Source organism: Camellia sinensis, chromosome 7 (assembly GCF_055761805.1).
Source record: "Camellia sinensis isolate YWXY chromosome 7, ASM5576180v1, whole genome shotgun sequence".
In the NCBI taxonomy this organism is placed as follows: domain Eukaryota; kingdom Viridiplantae; phylum Streptophyta; class Magnoliopsida; order Ericales; family Theaceae; genus Camellia; species Camellia sinensis.
The window spans coordinates 125326648-125353868 of NC_138967.1; the positions used below are offsets into that span (position 1 = coordinate 125326648).

Here is a 27221-nt window from a genome sequence, read left to right on the forward strand (position 1 = left end):
CAAATGCCATCAGACGAACAACTTCACAGCCCCATTTTTGTTCTTGTTTTCAAAATTTCAAGTTTAGGGGGAATCACAATAACCAACTAATATATCATTCTAATCCAACACTAAAAAAAAAACTTGAAAATAACTTTCAACATCTCCAAAAGCCCCCTTACAAAAAATAATAATAAAATTACAAAGTACAAACATAATTGTATAATAAAAACATTAAAATAAAAAAATTGTCTTGCTAAATTTTTCCCCAATTTCTCCATAGATCTTATACATGACATTTTCAACCTAGCCTAACTTTCAGTATCAGAGGGTCGAAATAGGTATAAAAGAATATGAGATTTTGTGTTGATATTATACCTAACAGGGGCAGGAGATTTGGAAAAACAACTAGCCCATGCACAAAAATTTACCTAGAAAGTGAACTAGGATGCCCATAAGAGCGTTGGCTTGCTTGTCGTTTGCTATCACTCTTCCATTTAATTGATTCCATGACCTCATCTTCTTTCTTATCAACAAAATCCTTGAAGCTAGTCAGACGCAATGTACTTTTAGGCCTAACAAATTCAAGCTCATCGATATCCTGTTCCTCATCCTCCAGGGTGTACTTGTGATATTGCCAACACAACTTATAGAAAATATTGTAAGGGCAAGGAAGCATGTTGTGCCACAAATAAGGAATAGGCCCCAGAAGCTAATGAGAGACAAAATAATTTCATCAACTTGGTTGGCTTGCGCAGAGCACCTATTAAGCGATATCTATCTATCGTGGATTCTTTGGAGATCACCATTCTCTGAGAGTCGTAGAATAGCAGTCGACAAGTCCATCACAAGAGGAGAGTCTCTCTAAAATGCCTGAGTCAAGAAATTAAATATCATAATCATATTGGACATTTATGCCAATGTATCAAGTTACATGGAGGCTATGTATTTGGATCAAGGATTTGTAAAGGAAGAAAAAAAAATGGATATGAAAAGTGAATGAAATGAAAGTTAATTTTTATTTCCCTCTTCATTTCTATCCTAAAATTCTCACTTAAATCCTTAATCCAAACATAGCCTATAACACTTGGGTCCTTTAAACTGTTGGAGGGTGTATTAATTTCATTATTTTAATTTTAGGAATCTTTGGTGTTGTTGTATCTTGGTTTTGGAGGAATACAATTCGATTTAATCTTGTTGGGATTGTTCCTTCACGCTTCTTTACGTTGAAAAGTTGTTTGGGAGCATAGAAATCTTGTTCTGGCCCGACACCAATCTTGGTGGTGTCGACACTTGCCTTTTGTTGTTGGCCCAAGGGTCGACACCAGTCTGGAAGGGTAGACCCCTGTATGTTGCAAAATTTGGGTGTTGGTTGCTGGAATTTAGTGTCGACCCTTCCTGTCTAAGGGTCGACACCTTGCTTGTTGCACAGATTGCTTTTCTTCCTGAAGAGTTGACACCTGTGTGTAATTTTCAGCTTTTTAGGCTGGTTTGGGCCCTACTTTTTGGGGGGTTTTGACTTGTTCTTTTCATTTGGCTTTGGGGATTTTGTTCTATTATTACCTTGCTACTATAAATAGGCTCCAAACATTTATTCATTTCACTTTTTCTCCTCTTTTCTCTCTCTTAAGCCGTGAGTTCTCTTTTCTCTTTTAAAACTCAAACTTTTTCACTTAGATCTTTAGATCTACTCACCTAGAGTGATCTTTTCACTATGGTCCTTTGAGAAAGAGTGTAGATCTCATCAAGGGCTTCCTTTTGGTCCGAATAGTTTGTGGTTTCGTCACTAATGATTTTTGGGTCGTCATCTCTTTGCTCCAAGAGGTAGGGGTTTCTAGTTCTTCTTCAATACCCTCATTTATAGATGGATTTGTGATATTTTCTTTATATAAATACAAAATTTATATTTTTCATGCATATTGTGATAAATCATGAGATTGGGGGTTAGGGTTTCAAGAGTTGGGGTTTATTTGTGGGTTATGATTTTGGGTTATGAATTTGGGTGTATAATTAATGAAAGAGTTGGAATAAAAAGTGCTTTTGGAAAAATCTTTAATTTCTCTTAAAAATCCTAGTTTGGTTCATGAAGGTAGATGATGGTTTTGCTTAAATTGAAAGTAGTATTATGAAATTGAGGCGTTAAATTACACATGTACAAGGTTAATTGAAATTTTAAAGAGTTTGAAAATTTATGTAAAAGTTGCGATTGAGCCCTCAATGTTGATATTTTAAATTATGTTATAATATGAAACTAAACTTAGGGAAAAGAAAGTACTAATGGTATGGATGATATGAGCTTGTGATGAAATGATGATGTGGAGGTCTAAGTGTTGTATTGAATTATACCAAATTGTATTGAATAGTGTTGAAATGATTTTGTTGAATTTTGTTGTGTTATGTTGAATTGTTAAATTATGTTGAGTTGAGTTGGGTTGTGTTGTGTTGGGTTGAGTTGAGTTTGGTTGAGTTGTGATGTGTGGAGTTGAGTTGTGTTAGGTTGAGTTGAGTTGTGTTGGGTTGTGTTGTGGTTGGTACCCATGTAGGGAGTTGAAAAATGTTTTTTTGGGGGGGCCCACGTCCCGCCGTTATAATAGCGGGCAAATGTGGGGGTGGTTTTAAAATTGAAAAAAAAAAGATTTTTCGGTGCCCACGTCCATCCATATAATAGCTGGTAAATGTGAGGGTGGTTTTGAATTCAAGGTGCCCAATTGCCCTGTCGAGGATTATCGCTGAACGAATATAGGAAAAATGTTTTTGGGTGTCCACACAGTCCTGCCGTATAATAGCTGGCAAAAATGGAAAAACGGATGGTTTTCGAAAATGTTTTGGGTGCCCACGTCTTGCCGTATAATAACCGACAAATGTGGGGGATGGTTTTAAAAAGTTGAAAATTGGTTTTTGGAAAAGTGTGGTTTTTTGGAAGAAAATGGTTTTTGAGAAAATTATTTTTGGGGGTTCACTTCCCGCCGAATAATAACCGGCAAAGGGTGGAAAATGTTATGGATTAGGTGCCCGCTATCCCACCGCATCAAGTTGGCAAAAGGTGGAAGGTATTATGAGTTGGGTGCCCGTTATCCCGCCGTATTAAGTCGGCAAAAGGTGGAATGTGTTGAGGTCAGTGATGATATGTGTGAATTGTGATGAACTTGTGAAATTTCCATTTGATATGTAATTTGGTATGGAAGGGGAATGCATGTAGAAATTATTTGAAAAGAATGGATAGTGAAATGGTAACTAGATAAATGGTTTATTATCCTTGTGATATGTTGAATTGTACTTAATAATGCAAGTGTGGATGTGATGTAGTTGTTAGAATTTAGTGCCCGGCACAGCGCCGATTTCTATGGCACCTTATCATTTTGCCCCAGCCGAGTTGAGTGAGTTGAAAATTCAGCTCCAGGAATTGCTAGATAAGGGTTTTGTTCGCCCTAGTGTCTCGCCGTGGAGAGCACCGGCCCTCTTTGCTAAAAAGAAAGATGGTGCTTTGAGATTGTGTATAGACTACCAGAAGTTGAATCGGGCTACGGTCAAGAATAACTACCCTATGCCCCGTATAGATGATCTGTTTGACCAGTTGAAGGGTTCCCGTTGTTTCTCTAAGATAGACTTGAGATCGGGTTACCACCAGTTGAGGGACAGGAAGGAGGATATTCTTAAGACGACATTCCGTACGCGGTATGGCCATTATGAGTTTTTGGTGATGCCATTCGGGCTTACCAATGCACCGGCAGTCTTTATGGACTTGATGAACCGGATCTTCCGGGAATTCTTGGATCGATTTGTAGTCATTTTCGTGGATGACATTCTTATCTATTCGTCTTCTGAGGATGAGCACGAGGAACACTTGAGAGTGGTGCTAGAGTTGCTTAGAGCCCATAGGCTGTATGCCAAGTTTGGGAAGTGTGAGTTCTGGCTAGGGGAAGTCAAGTTCTTAGGCCACGTGGTTTCCAAGGAAGGGGTGTCTGTTGATACATCCAAGGTAGAGGCAGTGCAAGATTGGGCACAGCCTAAGAGTGTGTTGGAGATTCGCAGTTTTCTGGGATTAGCTGGGTATTACCGTCGGTTTGTGAAAGATTTCTCCAGGCTAGCTTCGCCGTTGACTAGATTGACGCGGAAAGGGGTCAAGTTTGTATGGAGTGAGACTTGTGAAAAGTCGTTCCAAGAGTTAAAGGTTAGATTGACCACCGCTCTGGTTTTGATTATTCCGGAGAGAAGGTTGGGTTATGCGATTTATTGTGATGCCTCGCGAGAGGGTTTGGGTTGTGTGTTGATGCAAGAGGGGAAAGTGGTAGTTTATGGCTCACGACAGTTGAAAATACACGAGAAGAATTACCCTACACACGACCTAGAGTTAGCAGCAGTGATCTTTGCCTTGAAGATTTGGAGGCACTACCTTTATGGTGAGAGGTTTGAGGTGTTCTCGGACCACAAGAGTTTGAAGTATCTGTTTACATAGAGAGATTTGAATTTGAGGCAGAGGAGATGGATGGAGTTCATTGAGGACTATGATTTTGAGTTGCACTATCACCTGGGAAAGGCCAATGTTGTGGCCGATGCCCTTAGTAGGAAATCCATTAGTGACGTAGCTTGTATCGCCATCCAGGAATGGGAGATGTTGGGTGCGCTTGGTGAGTTTGACTTGCTTCTGGGTGAATCAGCTGAGGCTGCGGCCTTGTTTTCTGTTGTTGCACAGCCTAAACTTGTGACCCCAGTGTTAGAGGCACAGAGAGGCGACCTTGAGGTAGAATCCCTCCGAGAGAAGATCTCAAATGGGAGAGTTGAGAAGGGTTTGACGGTGTATCCCGACCTGAGTGTGAGATACCGAGACCGTCTGTTTGTGCCGGAGTCTTGCCGAGAGGAAGTACTCCAAGAGTTCCATCATTCGCGCCTTGCGGTGCATCCGGGAGGCACTAAGATGTACCGGGATTTGGGTCGCCAGTTTTGGTGGCGAGGTATGAAGAGAGATGTGGCTGTTTTCGTGTCTAAGTGCCTTACTTGCCAGCAAGTGAAGGCCGAGCATCAAAGGCCAGCGGGTTTGTTGTAACCCTTGCCTATTGCCGAGTAGAAGTGGGAGTATGTCACTATGGACTTCGTTGTAGGTCTTCCGAGGACTCAGCGGGGTAGTGATGCCATTTGGGTGGTTGTAGACCGGTTGACTAAGTCGGCGCACTTCATTCCTATGCGCGTAAGAGATTCGGTAGATCATCTCGCCGACTTGTATATTCGGGACATAGTGAGATTGCACGGGGTCCCAGTGATGATCGTCTCAGATAGAGATCCTCATTTTACTGCTAGGTTGTGGCAGAGTTTGCAGAGTGCCTTGGGCACTAAGTTGACCTTTAGTACGGCTTATCATCCTCAGATTGACAGGCAGTCCGAGCGTACTATTCAGATCCTTGAGGATATGCTTCGAGGTTGTGTCCTTGACTTTAATGGGACGTGGGAGAGGCACTTGCCCTTGGTGGAGTTTGCCTACAACAACAGTTTTCAGTCTAGCATCGGTATGGCACCGTTTGAGGCCTTGTATGGCCGACCGTGTAGGTCTCCAGTGTGTTGGGCCGAGGTGGGTGATGCACCTTTGTTGGGTCCGGAGTTGGTTAGGGAGACGATGGAGAACGTTGAACTTATCCGTAGGAGGCTTGTTACAGCTCAGAGTCGCCAAAAGAGTTATGCCGACCGTAGGAGGAGGCCTTTGTCGTTTGAGGTAGGTGATCATGTCTTCTTAAAAATATCACCTAGGCGAGGTCTGATGAGGTTCGAGAAGAGTGGGAAGTTATCCCCTCGGTTTATTGGTCCCTTTGAAATCCTTGAGAGGATTGGCGAGGTTGCCTATCGTTTAGCCTTACCGCCGCAGTTGTCCGGAGTGCATGACGTGTTTCATGTGAGTATGCTTCGGAAGTATGAGCCAGATCCATCCCACGTGTTGGATTGGACCGACTTGGAGGTAGACGAGGATGCCTCGTATGAGGAGAGACCGGTTCGGGTCTTAGATAGGCGGGATCAAGTCCTGCGTGGCAAGACCATTCCTTTGGTGAAGGTTTTGTGGAAGCATCACGGAGTGGAGGAAGCCACTTGGGAACGTGAGTTGGAAGTCCGCGAGAAATATCCGGACTTGTTTGTTGATGTGTGACCATGTAATGGAATTTTTGTAATATTGTTGAACGTTAAGAGCATTGTATGTGTCTTACGTTGTAAAACATTGCGAATGTTTTGGTTAATGGAAGTTTGTTTTAACATTGTGTGTGTTAAGTATATTGTGGAAATACAAGCATGATGATAATGTTTCATGTGTTATGGAATTGTGGAAAACGAGTTGAAATTGCTAAATTAAAAAAGAATGCATGTTGATAATGCAGGTTGTCACGAATAATGTGTAATGCCTCTTGAAAAGAGATGGGATTGACCGGTAATGGGTCGGGTTGTTTAATATTATGTTGTAATATTGTTGAGAATGGAGAAAACCTGTTTTTGAAAAACTTGTATTTAATTTCGGGGATGAAATTCTTTAAGGGGGGGAGGTTATAGCGATCCCGGTTGTCTCTTTACTATTTTGTTGTGTTCCGGACTTGGTTCCGTGAAGTTGGTAGTTGTATCTATCTTGTTGTCGTCCTTTAATTCCGCTTGATTGAGTTTTAGGATGTTTTGGGCAGGGTTGTTACAGGTTGGTTAGGCCTTGGTTTCAATTCCTTGTTGCCCAGTTTTTAGGCGGTCCGCTCGAGCGGGTCTTCTTGCGCTCGAGCGGGGATTGCACACTCCCAGTTTTTCGTGTCCCTGCAAAACTTCTGCGGGTGTGATTTTTACGCTCGAGCGGGTTTCTTCACGCTCGAGCGGGTATTCTGACGCTCGAGCGGGTAGTACCTTTTCGGTGTAAGTTCTGGGAGGGGAAAATTTACGCTCGAGCGGATTGGTTTTCGCGCTCGAGCGGATGTGCTTTATTCTTGTGTCTTGGCGCTCGAGCGGGTCTTCTTGCGCTCGAGCGGACCTAGTTTTTGTTCTTGACGCTCGAGCGTTGTGTTTTCCGCTCGAGCGGGAATGTCGTATATCAGTTGACTGTGGGGCAGTTTTAAATCATTTTTTCTCATCCTTTCTCTCTCTTACTTTTTTCGAAAAGGCCATTTGAGAGCCTCTCTCTCTAAAACCTTGCCTTCTCTCTAGATATTGATCTAGCTAGGGTGTTTTCCTCACCTTTGGCCTTTACAAAAGAGTTGTTGATCGTCGAGGGCTATCTTTTGATCCGAGAAACTCGTGGTTTGGAGCAAGTTCATTTTCATCATCTTCTTTGTTGGGTGTCATCTTTTGCGGTAGGGATTCCTACTCACTCTGATGGTCTTTGACCTAGATTTCTAGTTGTTTTGATAGTGTTGAACTTGGGAAATTTTGGGACTTAGGGTTTCAAAATGTGTAAAAAGGGTTTTGTGATTTTGGGCTCATAACTTGTATTTTGGATTTCAAAGTGATGATATAGTTGTTGGTTGTTGATATTAGGCCATTGGGTCAATATTGGGAAATGGGGTAAAAAACCCTAATTTGTGGTATAAATTAATTGGCATAATTAATTTGTGAAAATTGTAAACTTATAGAATTGAGTTGGAAATAATGAAATCAGTTCATTATATGGTTGAATAGTGTAGTTAGATTCTTTAATCGCTCACTTTTGAAAACATCGATATTTTATCTGTTGGAGCTTTTATTATTTGTTTAGAAATAATTGCTTGGGCTACCGGTGGAGGGTAGTTTTGATTGTTGTAGACAATGCATGATGATTAGGCAAACTAAAACTAATCAATTGGATATGTCATTGAGTATGACGGTTGATAGAATACATTAGCGTTATGTATTGATTCATTGCGTATATGACCTTTGTGTATATATGTTGTGTGTGTGGGAGGAGATAGGGGATGTACTCCACGGTTTAAGGGAAGATAGGGGATGGACCTCTAAACCGGATGTTGTTTGGGAGGAGATAGGGGATGGACTCCACTGATACAGCTCATATGCTTGTCAGATAATGTGTTGATACAGCTCATATGCTTGTTATTGGAAGTGTTGATATAGCTAATATGCATATCTGTTGAAATGTGGATATAGCTTGTATGCTTATCTGTTGAGATGCGATACAACTAATATGTTTATCTATCGTAAAATGGGAAATGTTTAATATGAGTCATTGTCTCATATAAGTGGTTGGCCAGGTTCTGAGCCATTGATGTAAATCGGGAAATTGATAAGAGATGGAAACTGAAATGAAACATGAACATAGTGGTCATGAAATGGAAATGCATTATGAATTGGTTTATGAAAGTTGAACATTTATCAATTGCTAATGTCTTAGTCATTGCTCATACTGTGTTTAGCATATCTCTACTGGGCGTTGGCTCACCCTTTATGAGACATTATTTTCAGGTACAGGTAGTATGCCACCTCCAAGGACATAGTTTGGCAGATGATGATGAGAGTTGAAGACTCTTTCTTTTGTTTATTTTGATGTATTACATGTAAATTCAAGCCAAGGGTTTAATATGTATTGAGTTAGTACTCTCCTTTTTGTAACCAAGTGTTAACTTGGAAAGCTGTAAGCCCATAGGGCAGTTGCTTTTGTTGTTAACATGTAATACAGTTGTAAGAATTACTCTGATGAATAAAAATGATTGATTTCTTTTGTATCAATGCATGTCTAAAATGTTGGTTTAATGTTATTATTTTGAGGGCGTTACAAGTAGGAGTTGAGTGCAGGATAACTATTATTGAACATAAAGGAGATTTGGATTTCTACGTTAAGGAGTTACAACAAATGAGAATAGACTGGTAGGAATAGAGTGTATAAGGGCTATTTTGGAGTATTAAGGGAACTTGAACTTGAGGCCATGATGTTAGAATAAACGCAATTAGTAAAAAAGGATGATAGAAATTGAATAAGGAATATTTTGGAATGGGTTAATAAATTTAAAATGATGTTGTTCCTTAAACATTTGTTTTCAAAAAGGATTTATGGTTTTCTAATGATAAGGGAAAATGTTTATGGCTGAAAGTTTTCCCTAAATGTTCAAATAAACTTGGAGAAAAAGGTACTCTACGTATGATATTTTGAAATTATAAAATATTACCTTACTATATAGGATCACCCTGCATGCATGATCATTTCTATCTATAAGATGGTTATTGTTTTAAAACTATGAAATTCCTACTGGGCAATTGTGCTCACCCCTTGTTGTTTCATTTTTTTTACAGGAAGAAAATTCGAATTGATTGGTTGGAGGGTTAGGAAGTTCATGTATCTCTTATATGTAATCTCATTGTACATTGATGTTTGTAATTATTTATTCGTAACTTCATAGCGGGAGCTTGGCATGTATTATTATTATTGTTGTATTCATCATGAGAGAGAACATGAACTATTATGTTTCTATTACTCAAGGGTAATAGATAATTTGTTTTCAAAAAAAAAAAATGGACCTAAATTTCAGGTTCTTGATAATGTTTCAGAATAATTAAAATCTGAGGCGTGATATAGCCTAAAAATAACTTTGTCTAGAAAATCTCACTACACAGACACATTTATACAATATTAGCAAGAACCCCCACAACCTTACTTTCTTCTTGGAAATCAAATCATAGACATAAGCACTATTCAATAAATGAAAAAAAAATTTAAAAAATTAACATAAATACTTGAGCCTAGAAGCATATAAGATTTGGCCAACAATCAAGTATGATATAAGATAATTATCGAATTTATGCAACGAGGATATATTTTGGTCACATCTCATGGGTTTTGTTTTCTATTGATATTAACATTACACTTTAAAACTTATCTGATTGAAGTTTGGCTTAGCCATTTCAAATATTGCAACAATAATTGCTCGTTCAGGATTAAACTAAGAAAACACTTACAAATCCCCATCCGCTTTTAATAAATTCTTGTCCCACAGTTCTAAATTTGTAGTTGATCTTGTACAATAAGAGCTCAATGTAAGGAAGCTCGTCAACAATTGCAGCTACTCCCCCTGCTTTTGGACCTTTGTGAAGGGCATCAACATATTCTTCTTGGTTTTTTTTAATGTTTTGATTCTAGACTCTTCTATGTTGAGATCTTCAATCAGATAATTGTATGTGAATGATCCATCTTGAATTACAATTGAATCGGTACTTGAGATCAAGCTGTCAATCCCTTTAATATTTGATGTTAGCTGTTGCACTGTGAGGATTGATGTCAAGCTAGCTGTGCAGCTTGAATTGATAATTAACGCTACAAAGAGCCATAAGATCAGCACCAAACATCCCAGGGTGCTCACAATGTTCTCTCCTGTGTTCAAATCCAAACAGAGAAATATTAATGTATTGCCACTTAAAAAATATCATGATGCAATAATTAAAAGTGAACACAATCGATTAGGCAATGCACTGTGTGCAAAAAACATTGTTGATGAACTGAACCTGCAACATTAAAAGTGATCATTCCACAAAGCAAATGGAGTGTCAGGTCAAGGTGCTTAAATAACTACACCAGTTTTATACAAATTATTGTTACCACATAATCTATGATGTAATTCATTATGGTTAAGAGTAGTCAATTGAACCAATAAACTCATGCTATTTGATCACCCCCCCCCCACACCAAAAAAGAAGAAGAAGAAGAAGAAGAAGAAGAAGAAGAAGAAGAAGAAGAAGTACATCTTACTATATATAGCATTCATTGAATAAGCAATACTTTTAACACATTAGATATTATGATTTGCCAAGAGATTGATAAGAGAAATTGGTCACTCAGGCAACATCTAGATCAATCACCAATGTTTTTAATATCATCTATGAAACTACATAAATCAGAGGGCTTTCAATGAAGTTTGTGCTATGAGATACTAACCAAAAGATTGTTATAAGTTGTTGATTTGGTGGACCATGGAATTCAAGATTCATTCGATGCTCAAGAATCCAAACAATAGCTTCCACAAAAAGAAAAAAAGGCACCAGTGAGACACCACATTTCCATCATAGAAGGCCTGAGGAAAGCCCAAGCACTAGATTTTATCTCTTTGACAGGAATAACTATGACAAGTCCAGATTCCATGTAAGGTTGTGTAAAATCTACAGTCCTTGTTCTGTTTGTAATAATTATAATGTCCCCCACAGATGCATCATACTTCTAAAGAAGGAAGAAGATCAGGACAATATTTTCGAAAACCCTAAAGCAACCCAATCAACATATATTTTTAATCTACTTGGTTCATACCAATACCATAATTTTGAGTATAATTAATAGAAAATACTCACGTTTTCAGCAACATCGTTCACAAGATTGTTGTAGGAAGGGTTTCTCAAACCATTACTGTATAACGTATACGTGTGGGGTACAACGTAGGGCAACAAATTTACTGCAGCTTCAATGACATCAATACAGTATCCTTTCACCTCAAGGGGACCCTTGTCTTCGGTTGCATATTCTAAATAACTTACTCGGTTAGGGACTACATGTAGCACTATGAAATTCCTACTGGGCAATTGTGCTCATCCCTTGTTGCTTCATTTTTTTCTTTTACAGGAAGAGAATTCAAATTTTTTTGTTGGGAGTAAAGAAGTTCATGTGTCTTTTATGTGTAATTTCATCGTACATGTGAAGGAAATGAATTTTGCACATTAACGTTTGTAATTATTCATTTGTAGCTCCGTAGTGGAAGTTAGCATGTATTATTATTGTTGTATTCATTACGAGAGAGAACATGAATTATTATGTTTCTATTACTCAAAAGTAATAGATATTTTTTTAAAAAAATGGACCTAAATTAAAGATTTTTGGTAATGTTTTCGAGTAATTAAAAATTGGGGCGTGACAACTTAGTATCAGAGCTAACCGGGTTTCAAAAACCTGGAGCTCGTGGGAAGGGGTTTTTACCACAATGGGTTGGCTTCCCTTGGTGAGTACGTTTGCATGTAGGAAATAGGAGGTGTAGGACACTATGTGTTGTATTGTGTGAGCATGGATTGAGCTTCCTAGATAGTGCTTGTAGCCAGCTAACTGGCTTTGAAATCTCATTGGAAACGCGTCTGATCAACGTGGTTTCTAGTGGGAGTTCCTTGGAAGTTCCGAGACAAGTGGCTATCCATGTAGACTTGACTCGATTATGTGGTTTGTTGCTTAAAATTTGTTTATGTGCTGTGTGATTATATGTTAGGTTGGTTTCTTGTTTTGGCAGGAAGAGTAAGTGTTTTAGGGAAGGGTTAGAGTTCAGTCGATTGATGTTAGATGTTATTGAGATAATAAGAGCTGTAAAGGAGTATAGTTGAGACGAGGCGAAATCTTAGGATGGTGTGAGGTTAGTTTGAGTTATGTAGAATATTGTGAAAGGTTTGGAAGGGAAATGTGAGAATTGTGTTTCATAATGATGAGGGTGAGAAAGGGGGTTTGTGGTATTTAAGTATTGAGTGATATGATTAAGGCTTGTATAGAGTTCATGAGTATGAAGGAAACTTGATAGTTAAATGCTAGAAGTGGTTCTTGAGAAGGAATGTGGGTCGAAAGAGTAATCATGATCTCTTCCTTGTAATTCTTCTTGTTTGGGTGTCCTCGGGGCACTGCGATATTGAATCAGAATCTAGGAATCTATCCCAAGCGTGGATCTAGTTTTAGGTTAAAGGTTGTGTTCCAAATTGTGTTCATGCTACCTTTTGTTTGGCCTTTTTCAATTTCAGGGGCGAAATTTCCCAAGGTGGGAAAGTTGAGAACTTGTACCCTTAAAAGTTTTTGGGAAGTTTATTTGAATCCTTTATTTTATTTTTGTCACGACCCCAAACTGCCCCTACTAGTTTGGTGCCGTGATGGCCAGTAATCCGGGATTACCGAAAGCCAACCTCCAAAATCCACACACAATCAGAGTATAAATATATATATGGGGCTCACAAGTGTGGAAGCATTAATTTAAAAATACAAGTGGACCATAAGAGCAGTGCGTAAGCTACATGGAATGACATTCAACTTTACATAGTATTACAACTTGAATACAAATACAATGAAATGCAAAATTCATTTTTTTGTCTTGATCAAAAGGCTTCTCCAGCCGACATGTGTAAATTGCAGACATTATAAGCCGAGAAACATAGTTTTCAAGACAGCCGACATGTATACAAGTTAAGCCGACATGACAAAAATCCAAAACAAGCTTGCGAGTCACACCTAGGCGTCACCGCCTTCCTGCTCATCACCTACATATATATATAGAGAGGGTGAGCTTGGATACTCAGTGAATGGTATAAGAAATAAAGGGATTTGTATGACTGGTATTCAAGATCTTTATCAAACAATACATAACATAATTAGTGCAAGTCAAAGGAGGAACCGAGTCCATCTAGCAAATCTGTCAAGTTTCAAAGGATGCTTACTAACATCATTATAATCCAAGTGATGACATCTCGGCAAACAAAAACCCATGCGGTAAACCGTCAGTGGCAAACAAGACAAGACAAGGCAAGACAAGGGAGATATCTCAATTCGATGGTGTCGTTGCATTATAGTCCCCAGACACTAAGGACTTGTGCTACTAATGCTTAGAGTCCTCTAGCACGTACGGACTTCCAAACTTTGTGCTACCAATGCTTATAGTCCCTTAGCACGTACGGACTTCCAAACTTTGTGCAACCAATGCTTATAGTCCCTTAGCACGTACGGACTTTCAAACTTTGTGCTACAAATGCTTATATCATCTAGCTACATTGCATGATCAAACCCGTTTTGCATGTCATGCATCGATTTAAAGTTGGTTTTAGAAAGAGAAAATGGTGTTCATGTGTTCTTGAAAGAAAGGTCTTGTTTGATTTGAAAGTTTGCATTAAGTTTCATATTTTTGTGTTTGTTCTCACTAGATCCTTGAATATGGGTACCCAGGTCCATATTTTTGAACTCATAGCATGGAATCTCAGATTTTGTAATAGCAAATCACAATCTTTGCATTCATCTTCCTCATGTTCATGTTCTTCATGTTCATTATGTTCTTCAAGAAAGGGAAACCTAGATTTTTCCCGACTTCATTCCTTTGAATGTGGCCATCGAGGCCATACCTCGGCAAGGGGGTGTGGAACCTCGGCCTAGACCTGGTAGTTGCCCAGCATGTTTCCCCGAGATAAAGAACTGTATTTGTTTTGATTCGACTTAGTCTTGAGGAATGCCGAGATCATCTGCATGCATGTGAAACTTGTTTGAAAAGTGCATTCAACAGACTTTGCCATGTGTTTGTAGGGTTTGGACTTGCCTTGACCCCGACGTTTGAAGAACTAAGTGAGTGGCATTTTTAATAAAGCTATATTATAATGTTTTGATAAAAGTCTTGTTTTGCTTTGCTTTGGAAAGTATTTGTAAGCATGAATGGTTATCCCTAATCGGAAAATATATATATATATATCTTGTTTTGATGACATCCTTGGAAAGTTCGTACGTGCTAAGGGACTATAAGCATTTGTAGCACAAAGTTTGAAAGTCCGTACGTGCTAAGGGACTATAAGCATTTGTAGCACAAAGTTTGAAAGTCCGTACGTGCTAAGGGACTATAAGCATTGGTAGCACAAAGTTTGGAAGTCCGTACGTGCTAAGGGACTATAAGCATTGGTAGCACAAAGTTTGGAAGTCCGTACGTGCTAGAGGACTCTAAGCATTAGTAGCACAAGTCCTTAGTGTCTGGGGAATATAATGCAACGACACCATCAAATTGAGATATCTCCCTTGTCTTGCCTTGTCTTGTCTTGTTTGCCACTGACGGTTTACCGCGTGGGTTTTTGTTTGCCGAGATGTCATCACTTGTATTATAATGATGTTAGTAAGCATCCTTTGAAACTTGACAGATTTGCTAGATGGACTCGGTTCCTCCTCGGCTAGGAAGGACAACACTTGACTAACCTGTGCCACACCTTGGCCTAGATGTGCCACACCTCGGTCTAGGTCATACCTTTCCGGGACAAGATCACTTAGGTGTAAAGGTAACATCTCGGCCTAGATAATTCACACCTCAGCCTTGGTGATGAACGCCTCGGCCTAGATAATGACATCTCAGCCGATATGTCGGGGCGAAGGTGGAGGTCAAACAAAGTGGTTTCACGATAATTCTAGACATGAAGACGACCTCGGCTAAACTCTCACCAAGCAAGGTACAAAGCATGCTGTAACACTTAAACGAACAAGGACAAGACTAGAAACGCAAGCTTACAAGACTGACTGACACGAATGCATATGAGTATGGCTAGGATAGCGTGAGGGTTATTACATCCTACCCCCCTTAAAGAAGTTTGGTCCCCAAACTTGAGTTACCTTCATTCGAGAATAACTCCGGGTATCAGACTTTCATTTCCTCTTCCATTTCCCATGTAGCATCCTTGCCGTAGTGCTCTTTTCATTCAATCTTCACCATCGGTATTGCTTTATTTCTTAATCGCCTCACTTGTCTATCGATGATGCGTATCGGCTCTTCTTCATAGCTTAGGCCTTCATCTACCACAATCCCGAAATGATTGATCACGTGCAGTGGATCCCGTATATACTTTCTCAACATCGAGATATGAAACACATTATGAACTTGACTTAATCCCGGTGGTAAAGCAAGTCTGTAGGCAACCGGGTTAACTTTCTCAAGAATTTCAAATGGTCCAATGTAACGGGGTGCCAATTTACCCTTCTTCCCAAATCTTGAAACTCCTTTCATTGGTGAAACCTTCAGGAATACATGATCCCCAATTTCAAATTCCAACTCCCTTCTTCTCTGGTCGGCATAACTTTTCTGTCGACTCTGAGCAGTCTTGATCCTTTGTCGAATGAGCTTAATCTTCTCGGTTGTAACTTGAACTAACTCAGGACCAATCAAAGCTTCATCTCCCACTTCAGTCCAACATATCGGCGATCTGCACTTCCTTCCATACAAAGCTTCGTACGGTGCCATGCCAATGCCAGCTTGATAGCTGTTGTTGTAAGCGAACTCTACTAATGGCAAATGCTCTTCCCAGCTTCCCTTGAAGTCCAATACACACAGTCTAAGCATATCTTCAAGTGTTTGAATTGTTCTCTCTGTTTGGCCATCGGTCTGGGGATGAAAAGATGTACTAAACCTCAATTCGGTCCCTAAAGCCCTTTGTAAACTCTGCCAAAATCTGGAAACAAATTTCGGATCTCGGTCCGACACGATGGACATCGGTATACCATAAAGTCTAACGATCTCATTCATATACAACACAGCAAGTCGATCAGCACTGAACAAAGTCCTAACCGGCAAGAAATGCGCTGACTTAGTTAACCTGTCGATTATAACCCAGATCGAATCCATTCCTTTCTGTGTCATCGGTAAACCAATCACAAAGTCCATGGAGATGTCCTCACATTTCCACTCAGGAATCGGCAGAGGTTGGAGAAGTCCTGCCGGCCTCTGATGTTCCGCTTTCACCTGTTGACAATACAAACACTGAGACACGAACTCGGCTATCTCTCTTTTCATATTCGACCACCAAAAGGTTTGCTTTACATCTTGATACATCTTGGTGTTCCTTGGATGAACTGCAAATCTGGATCCATGAGAGTCTTGCAAAATCCTTCTTTTCAATTCCGGGACGTCGGCCACGCATAATCTTCCTTCAAACTTAAGCACTCCATTCTCAAGGATGTAACCCAACCTCGGCCTGGTAGTGATCTCGTCGGCTATCTTCTTCAGGAATCCATCCTCCATTTGCCTTGCCTTTACTTCCCCGATGGTAGTCGGCTCCACTGAAATCATGGCTAGGCATGCCAAACTTCCCACTAACTTCCTACTCAAGGCGTCGGCTACCGAGTTTGCTTTACCTGGGTGATACTGAATCTGCATATCGTAATCCTTCAATAATTCAAGCCATCTTCTCTGTCTCAAATTCAGTTCCTTTTGGGTGAACAAGTACTTCAAACTCTTGTGATCCGTAAAAACTTGGCAAGAGGCTCCATACAAGTAGTGGCGCCAAATCTTCAAAACAAACACCACGGCTACTAGCTCTAGATCATGGGTTGGATAGTTCTTCTCATGAAGTTTCAACTGACGAGATGCATATGCTATGACTCTGCCCCCTTGCATTAACACACAACCCAAACCCTTATGTGAAGCATCGCTGAAAATCTAAAATTCCTCGTTACCTGACGGGAGTACAAGAACTGGTGTCGTAACTAACCTCGTCTTCAACTCTTGGAAGGCTGATTCTCTATCATCGGTCCATTCATATGCTGTTCCTTTCTTAGTTAGTTGTGTCAATGGTACTGCTATCCTTGAGAAGTCCTTCACAAACTTTCTGTAATAACCTGCCAAGCCCAAAAAACTATGAACCTCGGACACGTTGGTCGGCGTCGGCTAATTCACAATGGCCTCAATCTTGCTCGGATCAACTGATATACCCTCCTCATTAATCACATGCCCTAAAAATGAGATGCTGGAAAGCCAAAACTCGCACTTACTCAACTTGGCGTACAGTTTCTTGTCTCTCAAAATTTGCAGGGCAAGCCTCAGATGATTCTCGTGCTCAATTGTACTCTTGGAATAGATCAGTATGTCGTTAATAAAAAGCAACTACGAACTCATCTAGATACGGCTTAAAGACTCTGTTCATCAAGTCCATGAACGCTGTAGGAGCATTGGTCACTCCGAAAGGCATTACCAAAAATTCGTAGTGGCCATACCTTGTCCGAAAAGCAGTCTTCTCAACATCCTCGGCTTTAACCTTCAGCTGGTGGTAGCCCGACCTAAGGTCAATCTTGGAACAGACTCGTGCCCCTTGTAATTGATCAAGCAAATCGTCAATCCTAGGCAATGGGTACTTGTTCTTGATAGTTACCTTATTAAGTTCTCTGTAATCAATGCAAAGGCGAAGGGTGCCATCCTTCTTCTTAACAAATAAAACGGGTGCTCCCCACGGTGAAGTGCTCGGCCTAATGAATCCCTTATCCAACAATTCTTGTAACTGCAGTTTCAGTTCTCTAAGTTCAGCAGGGGCCATCCTATAGGGTGTTTTGGAGATAGGTTGCGTTCCCGACATGAGGTCCACAGTAAACTCTATTTCTCTATCGACTAAGTGGCCAGGCAGCTCATTTGGAAAAACGTCCGGAAATTCCTTAACAACTGGTATGTCGGCTAACTCAACACTTCCATTCAAATCATTTAGTATACTACACAAATAACCCTGGCACCCCTTTTGGATCAACTTATAGGCTTTCATGGATGAGATCAAGTAGGGTGGGGGTACTACTCCTTTACCCTGGAAAAAGACCTCGGCTTTGTTTGGGGTCTTCAATGTAACACTCTTAGTAACACAATTAATGGATGCATGATGCGCTACTAACCAATCCATTCCCAATATGACATCGAAGTGAGTCATGTTTAATGGCATCAAATCAGCTAATAATTCTACATCCTCAATCACCACAACACACGCCCTATATATGGATGCAATAATTATAGTTCCCCCAGATGGAGTAGATACAGATAGCACATAATCAAGGGGTTCTAACGGTCTATTCAACTTCTCGGCAAATTTAACAGATACAAAAGAATGTGTAGAGCCCGAATTAATCAAGACGTATGCAACTTGAGAGCAAATTGAGAGTGTACCTGACACTACCGTTTCAGCATTCTGGGTGTCTCCTGGCACTAGAGCAAAAACTCTACCCTGTCTCATCTGTGTCCTTCCGACGTTGCTTCCTTGTGTAGAGCCCGAGGTGCTCCCATTTTTCTTACCATCACCAGCTCTTGCCTTTGGATAGTCTTTCACGCGGTGGCCTATCTCGCCACATTCAAAGCAGGCTCCTGTCGCCCAGTAACAAACCCCGAGATGCGGCTTCCCACAACTCGCACACGTCGGCTCAGCATTTCCATCCCGATCTGAGTTGCTGGAACTGCCCACATTCGCCTTCTTCTTGGAATTAAACGGCATCCGACGACCTTCATAGTTCTGTCTCTTCCTCTGACTCTCTCCTGAACTTTGATATCGGTTTAAGTTGGCTTCCGCCAAGATGGCCTTGTCTAACACCTCGGCGTAAGTTGGCATGTTGAGCATGTTGACCCGATCTTGAATTGGTCCACGTAGTCCACTTTCAAACTTCCTGGCTTTCCTATACTCATCACTGACCATATGAGGCGCATATCTCGCCAATTCGGTGAAGGCACGGTCGTACTCTGCCACTGTTCTGTTGCCTTGTGTCAGAGTCTGGAACTCTGTGGTCTTGCGATGTCGAACGCTAAGCGGAAAATGCTTGTTGTAAAACAATTCTAAAAATCTGGCCCAAGTTAAACCAAGATTAGCCTCCCGGATCATCATCCACCACCTTCGAGCGTCGTCGTCTAAGGTGAATGCTGCTAATGTCACCTTCTGAGTGTCGGTACTGGGAAAGATCTCGAATAGCTTTTCCATTTCCAAAACCCACGCCTCGACCTTCATCGGCTCTATGCCCCCTGCGAATCTTAGTGAGTTCATCTTCTTGAACTCTTTAATCAAAGTCATCGTCCCCTCCCCATACAAGGCTGGCTGTGGAGGCACTTGGGGCACTGGAAGAGGTGGAGCTGCATGTCGGCCATCCGTCTGTTCGACCGGGGTAGATGTAGCGCTTGCATTCTGTTGTCTCATCTGCCTCAACTCACGGGTTAAACCTTCAACTAGTCTCTCTAGTCTGCCCAGTCTATCCTCTGATTGATCTCTGCCAACTAGTGGTCTACCTCTCCTCATGATGCTATGAGTAGGCAAAATGCAACCTTAAAACACACAGAACCAAGAATCATGCATGCAAATAACGAATGGTCATGCCGAATGATGCACACCTTGTCAAGTAGCAAGCAATATGATGCGATCCTAACATTTTTCTAAGGGAGATCATATGCTCTTTAGGACTCAAGGTGTGTGAATAACGCACTATAAGGAATGCGTGCTCTGATACCAATCTGTCACGACCCCAAACTGCCCCTACTAGTTTGGTGCTGTGATGGCCAGTAATCCAGGATTACCAAAGGCCAACCTCCAAAATCCATACATAATCAGAGTATAAATATATATATGGGGCTCACAAGTGCGGAAGTATTAATTTAAAAATACAAGTGGTCCATAAGAGCACTGCGTAAGTTACATGGAATGGCATTCAACTTTACATAGTATTACAACTTGAAAACAAATACAATGAAATACAAAATACATTTTTTCGTCTTGATCAAAAGGCTTCTCCAGCCGACATGTGTAAATTGCAGACATTATAAGCCGAGAAGCATAGTTTTCAAGACTGCCGACATGTATACAAGTTAAGCCGACATGACAAAAACCCAAAACAAGCTTGCGAGTCACACCTAGGCGTCACCGCCTTCCTGCTCATCACCTAGATATATATATATAGAAGGTGAGCTTGGATACTCAGTGAATGGTATAAGAAATAAAGGGGTTTGCATGACTGGTATTCAAGATCTTTATCAAACAATACATAACATAATTAGTGCAAGTCAAAGGAGGAACCGAGTCCATCTAGCAAATCTGTCAAGTTTCAAAGGATGCTTACTAACATCATTATAATACAAGTGATGACATCTCGGCAAACAAAAACCCACGCGGTAAACCGTCAGTGGCAAACAAGACAAGACAAGGCAAGACAAGGGAGATATCTCAATTCGATGGTGTCGTTGCATTATAGTCCCCGGACACTAAGGACTTGTGCTACTAATGCTTAGAGTCCCCTAGCACGTACGGACTTCCAAACTTTGTGCTACCAATGCTTATAGTCCCTTAGCACGTACGGACTTCCAAACTTTGTGCTACCAATGCTTATAGTCCCTTAGCACGTACGGACTTTCAAACTTTGTGCTACAAATGCTTATAGTCCCTTAGCACGTATGGACTTTCCAAGGATGTCATCAAAACAAGATATATATATATATTTTTTCCGATTAGGGATAACCATTCATGCTTACAAATACTTTCCAAAGCAAAACAAAACAAGACTTTTATCAAAACATTATAATATAGCTTTATTAAAAATACCACTCACTTAGTTCTTCAAACGTCGGGGTCAAGGCAAGTCCAAACCCTACAAACACATGGCAAAGTCTGTTGAATGCACTTTTCAAACAAGTTTCACATGCATGCAGATGATCTCGGCATTCCTCAAGACTAAGTCGAATCAAAACAAATACAGTTCTTTATCTCGGGGAAACATGCTGGGCAACTACCAGGTCTAGGTCAAGGTTCCACACCCCCTTGCTGAGGTATGGCCTCGATGGCCACATTCAAAGGAATGAAGTCGGGAAAAATCTGGGTTTCCCTTTCTTGAAAAACATGATGAACATGAAGAACATGAACATGAGGAAGATGAATGCAAAGATCGTGATTTGCTATTACAAAATCTGAGATTTCATGCTATGAGTTCAAAAACATGGACCTGGATACCCATATTCAAGGATCTAGTGAGAACAAACACAAAAACATGAAACTTAATGCAAACTTTCAGATCAAACAAGACATTTCTTTCAAGAATACATGAACACCATTTTCTCTTTCTAAAACCAACTTTAAATCGATGCATGACATGCAAAACGGGTTTGATCATGCAATGCAACTAGATGATCAATAAGACTGACAAGAGTAAATCAAGAATCTAACCTCAATACGCGAATCTAATGGTTTGATCTCTAGGAATCAAGCTCGAAAACCCACTCTCTCACTTTAAACTTCTTCTTCTTCTTCTAGAGCTTCTCTCTCCACACAAACAAAGACATATAGCAAAATGATACATTTCTAAGTCTGCTGGCTGACTTAACCCTCTACAGAGGCACGTGGCAGCGGCTGGTTGGTGCTACACGGAAAGGTGGCTGCGTGACAAGACAAAACTATGACAAAGTGTGTTCAACAAGCAAGACGGCATGGGCACTCTGGCGAGTAATGATCTCGACTAATAACAAGACATCGGCAAGTAGGGGATAATGACCTCGGCTAGGAAGGACAACACTTGACTAAGCTGTGCCACACCTTGGCCTAGATGTGCCACACCTCGGTCTAGGTCATACCTTTTCGGGACAAGATCACTTAGGTACAAAGGTAACATCTCGGCCTAGATAATTCACACCTCGGCCTTGGTGATGAACGCCTTGGCCTAGATAATGACATCTCGGCCGATATGTCGGGGCGAAGGTGGAGGTCAAACAAAGTGGTTTCACGATAATTCTAGACATGAAGACGACCTCGGCTAAACTCTCACCAAGCAAGGTACAAAACATGCTGTAACACTTAAACAAACAAGGACAAGACTAGAAACGCAAGCTTACAAGACTAACTCACACGAATGCATATGAGTATGGCTAGGATAGCGTGAGGGTTATTACAATTTTGGTAATCTTTGGTGTTGTTGTATCTTGGTTTTAGAGGAGTACTAATCAATTTAAACTTGTTGGGATTATTCGTTCACGCTTGTTTACGTAGAAAAGTTGTTTAGGAACTTAGAAATCTTGTACTTGAGTCGACACCAATCTTGGTGGTGTCAACACTTGCCTGTTGTTGTTGGCCTCAAGGGTTGACAACGATCTGGGAAAGGTCGACCCTTGTCTATTGCTGAATCTGAAATTGGCTACTAAAATTTAGGGTCGACACCAAGGGTTCCAAGGGTCGACCCTTGCCTATTGCACACATTAGTGTCTCAGCTTTCCTTCTTGAAGGGTCAACACCTTAGTCTGAAAGGTTAACCCCTGTGTAATTTTCAGATTTTTTGGTCGGTTTGGGCCCTACTTTTTGGGGGTTTTTAACTTGTTCTTTTCATTTAACTTTGGGACTATTGTTCTATTATTACTTTGCTACTATAAATAGGCTCCAGACACTTATTCATTTCACTTTTCCTCCTCTTTTCTCTCTCTACATCGTGAGTTTCTCTTCTGTCTCTGTAAACTCAAACATTTTCACTTATATCTTTAGATCTACTCACCTAGAGTGATCTTTTCACTTTGGTCCTTGGAGAAAGATTATAGGTCTCGTCAAGGGCTTCCTTTTGGTCCGAATAGTTCGTGGTTTCGTCGCCGGTGATTTTTGAGTTGTCTTCTGTTTGCTTCAAGAGCGATTTCTAGTTCTCCTTCAATACTCTCATTTATAGATAGATTTGTGGTATTTTATTTATAGAAACACAAAATTTACATTTTTAAGCATATTATGACAAATCATGAGACTTGGGGGTTTAGGGTTTGAAGTGTTGGGTTATGATTTTGGGTGTATAATTAATAGAAGAGTTAGAATAAAAAGTGTTTTTGGGAAAGACTTTAATTTCTCTTAAAAACCCTAGTTTGGCTCATGAAGATAATTGATGGTTTTGCTTAAAGTGAAAGTGGAATCTTGAAATTGAGGTGTTAAATTGCACATCTATACATTTAATTGAATTTTGGAAGTGTTTCGAAATTTATGTAAAAGTTGCGATTGAACCCTTATTGTTGATCTTTTAAACTATGTCATAATATGAAACCAAACTTGGGTAAATAAATTGTTAATGGTATGGATGATATAAGCTTTATGATAAAATGATGAAGTGAATAATTAAAAATTTTATTGTGTTATGTTGAATGGTATTGGGTTATGTTAAATTATGTTGTGTTGAGTTGGGTTATGTTGTGTTGAGTTTGGTTGAGTTGTGTTGTGTGGAGTTGAGTTGGGTTGAGTTAAGTTGAGTTGGATTGTGTTGTAATTGGTACCCACACGGGGAGTCAAAAAGAAAAAGAGGAAAATGTCTTTCGGTGCCCACGTCTGTCCGTATAAGAGCCGGTAAATGTGGGGGTGGTTTTGAATTCAAGGTGCCTAATTACCCTATCTAGGCTTATCGCTGGACGAATGTGGAAAAATAATTTTTGGGTGTCCACAAAGTCCTGCCGTATTGTAATCGGCAAAAGTGAAAAAATGATTTTTGGGTATCCACAAAGTCCTGTCGTATTGTAGCCGGCAAAAGTGAAAACACGGATGGTTTTGAAAATGTTTTTGGGTGACCACTCCCTTCCATAGAATAATCAGCAAATGTGGGGATGGTTTTAAAGTTGAAAATATTTTTGGGGGTCCACATCCTGCCATATGATAGTCGGTAAATGTGGAAAAACATTATTTTTGAAAAACATGATTTTTTGGAAAAATATGGTTTTTGAGGAAATGGCTTTTGGGAGTTTACTTCCCGCCATATAATAGTTGGCAAAAGGTGGAAAGTGTTATGAATTGGGTGCCCGCTATCCCGCCGTATCAAGTCGGCAAAAGGTGGAAGGTGTTTATGAGTTGGGTGCCCACTATCCTGCCGTATCAAGTCGGCAAAAAGTGGAATGTGTTGAGAAATGTGTTGAGTTGGGGATAATATGTGTGGCTTGTGATGAACTTATGAAATTACAATTTGATGTGTACTTTGGTATGGAAAGGGAATGCACATAGAAATTGTTTGAAAAGAATGGATAATGAAATAATAACTAGATAAGGGATTAGTGATAACAAACTCACTGGGTTGTATGTAACTATAGGGGAAGATTATGAGTTTTGTTTGTAAATAATTGAGAAATTGAATTGAAAGGGATTTATTAATCTTGTGTTGTGTTGAATTATAATTTGAGAGTGCAAAAGTTGATGTGATGTAGTTGTTATACAAGTAAGAGTTGATTGTAGGAGAATTGTTTTGAATATAAAGGAGATTTGGATTTTTTTACGTTATGGAGTTGTAGCAATAATGGATAGACTAGTGGGAATGGAGTGTATGAGGGTTATTTTGGAGTATTAAGGGAACTTAATCCTTGAGGTTATGGGGTTATAATAATTGTGAATAATAAAAAGGAAAATGGAAATGAAACGAGGAATACTTTGGAATCGGATTAATAAATTTAAAATGATATTGTTCCTTAAGCATATTTGTTTTCAAAGAGGATTTATGGTTTTTTTTATGATGGGGGATAATTTTTTTGACTGAAAGTTTTTTTTTTAAATGTTCAAATACATTTTGAGATAAAGGTATTCTATATATAATATTTTGAAATTACAAAACGTCACCTACTATATGGTATCACCCTGCATGCATGATTATTTCTATCTGTGTTTTAGTTATTGTTGTAGAACTATGAAATTCCTATTGGGCAATTGTGCTCATCCCTTGTTTTGTTTTTTTCTTTTACAGGAAGAGAATTTGGATTTATTGGTTGGGAGTTAAGAAGTTCATGTGTCTTTTATGTGTAATTTCATCGTAGATGTGAAGGAAATGAATTTTGCACATTGATGTTTGTAATTATTTATTTGTAACTCCGCAGTGGAAGTTGGCATGTATTATTATTGTTGTATTCATTATGAGGGAAAACATACATTATTATGTTTCTATTACTCAAGAGTAATAAATATATATATATATATATATATTTTAAAAAATGAACCTAAATTAAAGACTTTTGGTAATGTTTTCGAGTAATTAAAAATTGGGGCATGACACTACAATTTGCAAAGGCCTTTTGTTGTTAGGGAACACCCACCCCCAAGGTTATTTTGTAGTTTCTCCAGGCCATATTACATTGTCAAGATGTTGGTTACTGGTAGTAGTGTTTGAGGGCATCATATACAAGATTTTAGGAGCAATAACAGAAGACTAGAATAGTTTGACTAGTAAGTTACCAATCCTCTGAGACCCATTCCCACTAATGTTAAGAATATCAAATGCTGGAAGAATTAAATTCTTCTCTGAGTCAAATTGAATCTGACCAGTTAGACTTGTGAAGTTCATTCCCGGAAGTATCTAGAGCAGTTTTTGGCCTTCTTGAAAAGTACGAAGTCTTGTCAAGTGCAATGTGCTTCCATTAATGTCGTGCAACCTAGGGTCGTAGGAGAACGAGATGTTTCCTCCTTCACTAAAGAAAACATCAAGTGCACGAGCAAGTAGCCAAACGGAATCATAAGCATAGAGTGCATAAGAATTGAAGCTCGAGGTCTCCCTATATGTGAAGTTTTTCCACCTAGCTGTAAAACTCTTTTTGAGATCAAAATCTGGGGTGTGATGGTGAAGTGCAATAATCCCTTGTCAGAGATTCATTGTGTTAGGATCAATTGATTCTGACAAATCTAACACAGAAGGAACCCAATCTGTAGCAATCCAAATATAGCCGGCGGTCAACATCTGAAGCAACTTTCCTACAGAAAAAATTGTCAAGCCAGAGTCTAGATTAACATGAACAACATAAACCCGAGATTCCATCATGTTTACTCTTACTAACAAGTCATTGATGTCATTTCTAAAGGCTCCGGAAGTAAAGGCAGCCTTGTAAGAAATCTTGGCATGCTTCTTTGCAAGGGCATCACTTAATACAGAAATCCCATTTCTTCTATAATGATTATCGACAAAGATGGTGACTACCTCCCTGAGTCATAAAATTCAATCAGATCAGCTATTACATACATCTGGAAATAGTCATTGTGTGTAGTGTGGAGGAAGTAAGGGAACTACAATGCCGAAAGCATTGGGTCTGTTGCCGCAAATGACATGAGCGGCACATGAAGTTCATTGACAACATGAGAAATAACATGTACTATTCCAGAGGATTGAGGGCCAATTACAGCAACCACATCATTCTCCATCAACTGCAAAGCTACATAAGTAATTAAAGACAACTTATCAAAATTTCTCATTTCTTATTTTGATGGTTGAGAGAGAGAGAGAGAGAGAAGCTACTTCAAATTTTCTTGCTTAGTTGTCATTCTTTTTCATTGAAAGGAGTTGTCGGTCACATAGAATTTATTCATTATTGATAAATTTCACTTGAATATAATGTTGGATGTGAAGTGCAAGAATGCTTTTTGTTTTTTACCCATCTCTGAGTAGGTTAATTAGTGTTGCCTGTGATCGAGGAAACATAAATTATTTCTGATGTAGTTTTCGCTTGTTAATACCAAACCAGTTAATGATTTGATAACAACTATCCTTTCACAGGAGTAATATCTAACTTGAGGGTTCCACCCTGTGTCATTTTATTTATACATGCTTTGTAATGCCCTAAAAAAAAACATACATAAAACCCAACACTTTAGACATGCATTGATATAAAAGAAACCAACCATTTCTATTCATCAGAGTAGTTCTTACAACAGTATTACATGTTAACAACAGAAGCAAATGCCCTATGGGCTTACAGCTTTCCAAGTCAACGCCTGGTTACACAAAAGAAGAGTACTAACTCTATACAAAATAAGCACTTGGCTTGATATACGTGTAATACAAACAAAATAAACAAAAAGAGTCTTCAACTCTCATCATC

At 39.7% G+C, this 27221-nt stretch overlaps 1 pseudogene; it reads right to left on the reverse strand.

Moving 5' to 3' along the window:
* Positions 1-260: 260 nt before the first annotated feature.
* Positions 261-26908, reverse strand: LOC114312741 (glutamate receptor 3.4-like; annotated as a pseudogene).
* Positions 26909-27221: the final 313 nt, after the last annotated feature.